This window comes from Leopardus geoffroyi, chromosome C3 (genome assembly GCF_018350155.1).
Source record: "Leopardus geoffroyi isolate Oge1 chromosome C3, O.geoffroyi_Oge1_pat1.0, whole genome shotgun sequence".
Classification (NCBI taxonomy): domain Eukaryota; kingdom Metazoa; phylum Chordata; class Mammalia; order Carnivora; family Felidae; genus Leopardus; species Leopardus geoffroyi.
In genome coordinates this window covers 30083101-30091675 of record NC_059338.1, presented here as the reverse complement: position 1 = coordinate 30091675, position 8575 = coordinate 30083101, and positions in this window count along the sequence as shown.

Sequence of the window (8575 nt, the reverse complement as noted above, 5' to 3'; positions counted from 1 at the left end):
CGGCCCAAGCCTTGGTTTCTCCAGCTAGTCCTGTAGGGATAACAATACTATCTCCTTCATAGAATTGTTTGATGACTAAATGCATAGTTGTATAAACTCTACTTGGCCTGAGCCTCTTAGTTTGAGAATTTCCCCAGAGGAAGTGCTCAACAAATGCAAGCTCTTGTCATTGTCCATCTCCCCATCCACCCATTTATTCACCCAGACAGACAGACAGAGACATCCCTCTAACTATCCATCCTTCCATCCACACACCTGTTTACCCATTCATTCCCCCCATTCATCATCATCCAACCCTCTCTTCATCTCTCCACCCTTCCACCATCAAGCTTTATTTAAAAAGTGTGATATTAGGAGTTTAAAAATCTGTATCTGAGGCCTAATTCTAATTATTTCTCCCTGTGTGATCTTGGACAGATAGTTTAAATTTTCTAAATTTTTTGTTTATTCTTCTGTCAAATGGGAGAAAGCCTTTATCCTTACATTAGTAAACTCCTGGCTGTGAGAACTAAAGGATTCATTAAGCCCCTCAGGCAACATGTCTAGGTAGGGGCAAAGTCTACATGAAAAGGGGAAAGATATACCACAGCACGAAAATATAAAAGACCAATAAAGCAGCATCGTCTCACCCTTCAGACTCATATTGTCAACTTTCTACTGGATAACATACCTTGAATGTGCCAAGATCCCTCAAATCAATGGATCTACAACTAAGCTTGTTATGCCTCCTGTTATGGGTTGAATTGTTGTCTTCCTCCATCCCGTATTCAGATGTTGAAGTCCCAATCTCCAGTACCTCAGAACGTGACCTGATTTGGAAATAAAGTCTTCACAGAGGTAATCTCCTAGAGATCACAGCCTCACCAGCCTCTCCCTCACCAATCTATTCTCCATGTTACAAACAGAGCGATCTTCCTAGAATCCAAATTCAAAATCACTTCCTGGCTTAATATCCTTCAGTGGCCAAACTCTTTGATACAGCTTACAAGTGTCTCCCTGAAGTCCTCCTTCTGAGGATGTCTCCTGCCTCTGTCTCTCCACTCAGCCCTGCCTCCATCAGCCCCAGCCCCACTGGCCGTGCATCCAGCTCTGTCTCCCCTCCAGGTCTTTGTACATGCTGTTCTTTCTGCCTGAGATATTCAGCATCCCGCCTCCTCACCTGGCTGACGCCCCCTCATTTTCCAGGTCTTGCATATCACATCTGAACCTGTGGGCTAGGCACTTCCTCTACATCCCCTGTCCAGACCACCGGTCGCACCATATTGTCATCACTGCAGACTTGTCTGTCCCTCCCCTAGGATAGGAGCTCCATGGGAGGAGGTCCTGGGCCGTCTTCCTTGTCATTCTATCCTCACTGCCTCAGTGCTCTGCCTGCCACACCAACAGCATTCAATTAATATTTGAGTGAGAGGGGTGCCTGAGTAGCTCAGTCAGCGAAGCGTCTGACTTCAGCTCAGGTCATGATCTCACGGTTTGTGGGTTCAAGCCCCGCGTCGGGCTCTGTGCTGACAGCTCAGAGCCTGGAGCCTGCTTCCGATGCTGTGTCTCCCTCTCTCTCTGCTGCTCCCTGGCTCACATTCTGTCTCTCTCTCTAAAATAAATAAACATTTAAACATTTTTTAAAAATATTTGAGTGAGAGATTTTCATAAAGTGAGAGATTCCTTTGAGGGGTGGCTAGGCCTTGATGAAGTGGCATGTCAGCCAAAACTTGGGGCCAGAATTCACGAGGTTCATCTGGGAGGCACTGAGTAGGTCATAGTTCGGAAGAGTATGATTATAAAAGGAGTGAAGTGCCAAGCTCTGTATTTGGGTGCCAATCTGTAAGCAGAAGAAAATATTGAAATTCTTTGTAGAAGGAGATGGAAAAAAAATAAATTCAGAGATTTAAGAAGACTATCCTGGAAATGGCAGGCAGGGGAGAATGGAACTGGAGAATCGAGGAGTAAAATCAATCACTAGCAGCCTCTAGGCACAAGGTGACAGAGATTTAGAGTTCTATCAGTGGGAAAAGAAGGAAAGGGACAAGGGCACCTGACTGGCTCAGTTGGTACAGCATGAAACTTTTGATGTCCGGGTCATGAGTTCAAGCCCCATGCTGGGTGTGGAGCCTACTTAGTTAAAAAGAATTTTTTTTGTTCAATTAAAAAAATACAGAGGCAAATGTGAGAAGCTTTGTTGAAGAAGAGTCAATAGAATGGGTATCCAGTTGGATGATGGGAGACATAGAGAGACAGAGTAAAGACTAAGATTCTGGAATTGTGAGGCAGTGACAAGCAAGTCAGGTGCAAATGAAGTTTGTGGAAGAAAAAAATATGTTTGAGGAGACAGGTGGGGATGAAAAGTTGGAATGTGGGAGCCTGTTGAGCTGAGAGATGTGGAAAACCCACATAGAAAGTGCTTGAGGTCCTTGAGGGAAAGGTGTAGAGAAAGGAGAGAGAGAGAGAGAGAAAGGAGGAGAGAGAGAGAGAGAGAGAGAGAGAGACCAAGCCCCGAGCTTTGGGGACCACAAGAGAAATGTGACAGAGATCACATGGGACAGAAGTAGGAAGGGACTGGAACAGTGTTCAGGGAATGGAAGCCAGGGAGGCATTCTGCAAGGGAGGCAGGGGGATAATGAAAGCATTTAATACTACAGAAAGATCCAGGAGAATTGGAAGGCCCAGAGGTTATTCACTTTTCTTGAGAAAACCTTACTAAAAGCACCACTCTGCAAATAACTCTGAAACTCCTTGCTGATTTGCACATGGGTTATAAAGAGCTTGGGTTGCTCTGCTGTAAATTTCCCTTGATGTCTAGCACGCTTTAGTTTACTTCAGGTGGAATTTCCCAAAATCTAAGCTGTGTGGATACGACCTGAGTGCTTATGCTTTTGACAAGTTTCAGGTCCCATATGCCAGACCCATGTGAACTTGGCAATGGGGATGCATTCTTCACATTTCTCAATCCCCTAGCCTGATGATAAACTGGGGGTGTGGCTAGGGAGGATATAGAACCTGAGGGAAATGAAAAGAACGGAGATCTCTATTATGTGCAAAATTTCAAACTAGTGTGGGACTCTTGTGTTATTTTAAGGATTCTGCAAAACAGTACTCTTGCCTCTAACATGTAATTGGCGTAGGAGTGAGGGCACAGAAGCCAGACTTGAACATAAATGGCCAACTGGAACAGCGTAAGGCAGTGGCAAAGAATAGAGGCTTTAGTAATCAGGAATCTAGAATTCCAGGACTTGTGCCTCCTCCAGCTGTGTGATCTTGTGCTAGTTACTGAACATCTCTGGACCTTAATTTTGTTATCCTTAGAGTGGTGGCAATAACGGTACATTATTTGTTACTTTGAACATGAAATATGATCATGCTTGTGAGGCACTGAGTGCAACGTCCTTACTCACTAAGGTTAGAGTACAAGCTCACGGGAGGCGTTGGCTGTGATTCTATTTGTTAGAATCTGAAACCATGGCCAGAAGGGAAACGTCTAACATGTTGGTGTGTCCAGTGACTTCTAAGAAGAAACAATGACCATTGCACTTTGCAGACAAAGCCAGACTAATAAGTGGCCAGAGGCTGTGAGGAGGTGCCATCAGGGAGGCAAAGAGCCCATCCCAGGCCTGAGGGTGGAAATTGGGTAGATAACATTAATGCGTTCATAATAATGACACTAATAGGGGCGCCTGGGTGGCGCAGTCGGTTAAGCGTCCGACTTCAGCCAGGTCACGATCTCGCTGTCTGTGAGTTCGAGCCCCGCGTCAGGCTCTGGGCTGATGGCTCAGGGCCTGGAGCCTGTTTCCGATTCTGTGTCTCCCTCTCTCTCTGCCCCTCCCCCGTTCATACTCTGTCTCTCTCTGTCCCAAAAAAAAAAAAAAAAAAAAAAAAAAGTTGAAAAAGAAAAAAAAAATTGTTAAAAAAATAATGACACTAATAATAACCGCTTCTCACTGAAACCCATGTACCAGGCCCTGGCCTAACAATTTCAACTAATCTCACAACAGCCCCTGGGAGGAGGTGTTATTATCTGTGGGTGTGATGAGGAAACTGAGGCACGGGGCTACCCACCCCACCCCCACCCCCTGCCGCCCTCTCTTTGTGGGTATTTTTAAGATTGAGGTGTTAGTTTTTACCCTCTGCCTTTTTCTGTCTTTCCTCCTAGCTGTTTGGGCAGCCCAGGCCCTACCCCTGTGTTCTCCAGCTTCTCATGTGTTCTTTTTTAGCTTCTCCCCAAACTCATATATTCACCTTTTAAAGAGTGAAGACAAGGAAGTATTTGAAAAAAATTGTTAAATGCTTAAATCTATGAAAAGTGACTTATGTCAACTTCAGCGTCACCCAAATGACCGTCCAGAATCCTCTCACAATGTCAAAGCGTCGTCCCAGATGGATGATAAGCACATGTCAGAGTTTGATTTCAAAGTGGCTACCAGGGAAGAGGCCTTCGAGCAAGTCAGTGCCAAGAGACCTTTTTGGTGGAGAAATTTCATAGGGAAGAGAATGGTTAAAGAATTACTGGTTTAAAAAAAAAAAAAAAGTCTCTTTAAAGAGGATTCGGTTAGTCAGTCAGCTGAGTAACCCTAGCTTCCCAGAAGTTTATAATCTCATTTTGTTCTAGCACACATTCTTCAAGCACTTTATCAGGAATGTTAATCCCTTCCCAGAAGGTGGTTGTGAATCATATGGAAAAAGTTGTGCCCTAGACTAGGCTTGAGATAATTTTCTTCTGCTATTCTTTTTTTTTTTTTTTTTAATTTTTTTTTTCAACGTTTATTTATTTTTGGGACAGAGAAAGACAGAGCATGAACGGGGGAGGGGCAGAGAGAGAGGGAGACACAGAATCGGAAACAGGCTCCAGGCTCTGAGCCATCAGCCCAGAGCCCGACGCGGGGCTCGAACCCACGGACCGCGAGATCGTGACCTGGCTGAAGTTGGACGCTTAACCGACTGCGCCACCCAGGCGCCCCTTCTTCTGCCATTCTTAAGTGACTTCATTATTCACTTGAACCAACTTCTGTCCTCAGTTATGTGGTGGGGAGGGGGCTTTGTTCCAGAGAAGCAGGGAAAGAATATGAACTCACGTCTAGGAGCTTTAAGAAGTCTTTCTTCCTTCTCTGTTCTTGAGTAGTAAATAGGTTAGGTTTATCTAAGACCCCTCAGGGTTTGTCCTCTGGGGACGTTGCCTGGAAGGTACAGAAGATAGTGTCCTGAGTGCTTGCAGGGGCTGTGGGTTCTGGGCAGGAAGTCAGTGGGCCCAGGAGTGGCACAGAAGGAAGGGGACGTGTGGAGGCACGAGTAGAAAACACAACAGGGACATGGGAAGCCTCGATCCTGCTGACAGGGGAGGCCTAGTGGAGACGTTAATGGAAATGACTTAAAGTCTGGAAGGATAAGATGCAAGAAGAACCCCTTTCAATCCCAAAATTAGAGCTTGAGCAAAGTCCCACCCTGAAATATAGAAAAATAGGAGATCCATGTGGGCAAATAGCCAGACTGGAAAGAACTCCCGTGTCCATCCACAGGGGAAGGGCTAATCCATTCGACACTCCTGAGCTGAAGGGCTGAAGGGCTGAGTCACATTCCAGCCTGGAGGAAGTGCAAAACATTTTGCTGAGTGAAAGAAACCAAACACACACACACACACACACACACACACACACACACACTGTGCGATTCCATTTATACGAAGTCCAAGGACAAGTAAAACTACCATGTTGGGCTAGAAATCAGTTACTCATTTGTGAAATGATGATAAGAACAGTACCTACCTGACAGAGTCCTGGAAGTGAGGGTTAACAGGCAATACAGCTACAGCACTTAACTGGAGAAAAGTCAGACACTATTACTGACTGACTTCATCGACTTGAGCAGTTTTAACCACCATGTATGAGCTGATACTCCCAAATTAACATCTCTTTCCCTTGAGCACTCTTACTCAGCGAGTCTACCTGGTAGTACTACAGCCCCCTTAAATTTAAATGTATCTAGGGGCGCCTGGGTGGCTCAGTCGATTAAGCGTCCAACTTCGGCTCAGGTCATGATCTCATGTGGTCCATGGGTTTGAGCCCCGCATTGGGCTCTGTGTTGATAACTCAGAACCTGGAGTCTGCTTCGGATTCTGTCTGCCTCTCTCTCTGCCTCTCTCCTGCTCGTGCTCTGTCTCTCTCTCAAAAAATAAATAAGCATTTAAAAAAAAAAAAAGAAAAATTATTAAAAAAAATTTTATGTATCTAAAAAATTACCTCATCCCCCTCCCCCTTTTAGATCTAATTCTTCCTATATTCCTCATCTTAGTGGAAAGCACCACCATCCACTAAGTCATCTAGGACAAAAACCTTATGCTCGCTGTATACTTTCTACCTCTGTCAAGGGAGCAGGCAGGAAGCAGGGGAGTGATCGGCAAAGCCTCTGGAACCTGTATCCTCAACAGCTACATTATTCAGCTGTCCTCAGGGAACGCCAGTAGACTTCATAGAGGAGGTCACTGGGCACAGAATCCTCAAGAACACTAGTATTTAAAAGAATAGGTGGATGTCAGAATGGCATTAACAACTCAGGCAACAACAGATGTTGGCGAGAATGCAGAGAAAGGGGATCTCTTTTGCAGTGTTGGTGGGAACGCAAACTGGTGCTGCCATTCTGGAAAACAGTATGGAGGTTCCTCAAAAAACTAAAAATTTAGAACTACCCTATGACCCAGCAATTGCACTACTAGGTATTTATCCAAGGGACACAGGTATGCTGTTTCGAAGGGGCACATGCACCCCCATGTTTATAGCAGCATTATCAACAATAGCCAAAGTATGGAAAGAGCCCAAATGTCCACCGATGGATGAATGGGCAAAGAAGATGTGGTATATGTATACAATGGAGTATTACTCGGCAATCAAAAAGAATGAAATCTTGCCATTTGCAACTATGTGGATGGAACTGGAGGGTATTATGCTAAGCGAAATTAGTCAGAGAAAGACAAATATCATATGACTTCACTCATATGAGGACTTTAAGAGACAAAACAGATGAACATAAGGGAAGGGAAATAAAAATCATATAAAAACAGGGAGGGGGACAAAACAGAAGAGACTCATAAATATGGAGAACAAACTGAGGGTTACTGGAGGCGTTGTGGGAGGGGGGATGGGCTCAATGGGGGAGGGGCATCAAGGAATCTACTCCTGAAATCATTGTTTCACTACAGGCTAACTAACTTGGATGTAAATTTAAAAATTAATTAATTAATTAAAAAAATAAATAAAAGAATAGGTGAAGAATGAGAAATACATGGAGGTGAAAAAAAAGGAAAAACCAATCCAAGAGGTAGAAGCCAGAATTTTCTGTTACAGGGGACACAGAAGGAAAGAATTTCTAAAGAGAGGGAGCAACCAAGTAAGATGAAGACTGAAAAATTGCTTTGGGCTTTGCAGTTAGAAGACGGCCAATGTGGGGCGCCTGGGTGGCTCAGTCAGTGGAGCGTGTGACTTCGGCTCAGGTCATGATCTCGCGGTTTGTGAGTTTGAGTCCCACATTGAGCTCGCTAATGTCAGCCTGTCAGCAAAGAGCACACTTTAGATGTTCTGTCCCCCTCTTTCTGTCCCTCCCCCACTTGCATTCTCCCAAAAAAATAAATAAATATTTTAAAAAAAAACAAGATGACCAACAACCTTAGAGCAGTTTCAGGAAGTGGGGGCGGGGGGGGGGGGCAGCAATGGAGTTGCTGAAAGAGAAGGAAAGGGAAACCGTGAATTCACAGCCCAACATCCAAAATGGAGGGCTTAAAAGACAGAGAAAAGTCAAAAGAAGTGATATCTATTTTCAAAATTTCAGAGATTCCCCGTCTTTTTAGTGGACAACTCAATCTGTTCATCTTGAAAATGAGGCAGGGCAGATGCTTAATGGTGTAGACAAATTCAGACATTTACACCAAAAATTAGCCAGAGAAACAAAAGCATGACTCGTTCCCAAAAAAGACTCAATTTCCTCTTATATTCTTAAAAATCTATAAGCATCTGAATTCAGGGGGATTCAGTGATAAGAAATGTGAATAGCCAGGTGCTTAACCAAAATGGTGTCTTCCTGAATTCTTTCTTGCACCAGTCAGTGGTGTTCTGGTGGTTCTCATGTACTTCGACATTAGTGTGTTGACATCTTTTGCACTGATGAGAAGGCATAGTGTTGTGAACAACTGGGGATCCAACAAACTGGGTCTTTCACAAGTCCCGGATTTGAGGCAATCTAAGCTTTTTTTCACGTTTCTATGACTTTGCACTAGAAGTATGGCTGGCTTTAAATAAATAATTATTGGAATAAGTGGAATGAACCTGGTTATCAGATGATATTAAACTAAATGCCCATACTCCTCTTCTAAAAAGCCCATAAACCAATAATGGCTAAAGGAAGAAAGATGAGAAAATCCAGTCTTGATTATATCCTACAATGACTGTAACTTGCACACTCCAGAGTGCAAGCTTCCCTGCTGAATCACCCACAAGAAGCTGAACGGATCAACCTTCTCTTTTTCTTTTTAATTTTTTTTAACGTTTATTTATTTTTGAGACAGAGAGAGACAGAGCATGGACGGGGGAGGGTCAGAGAG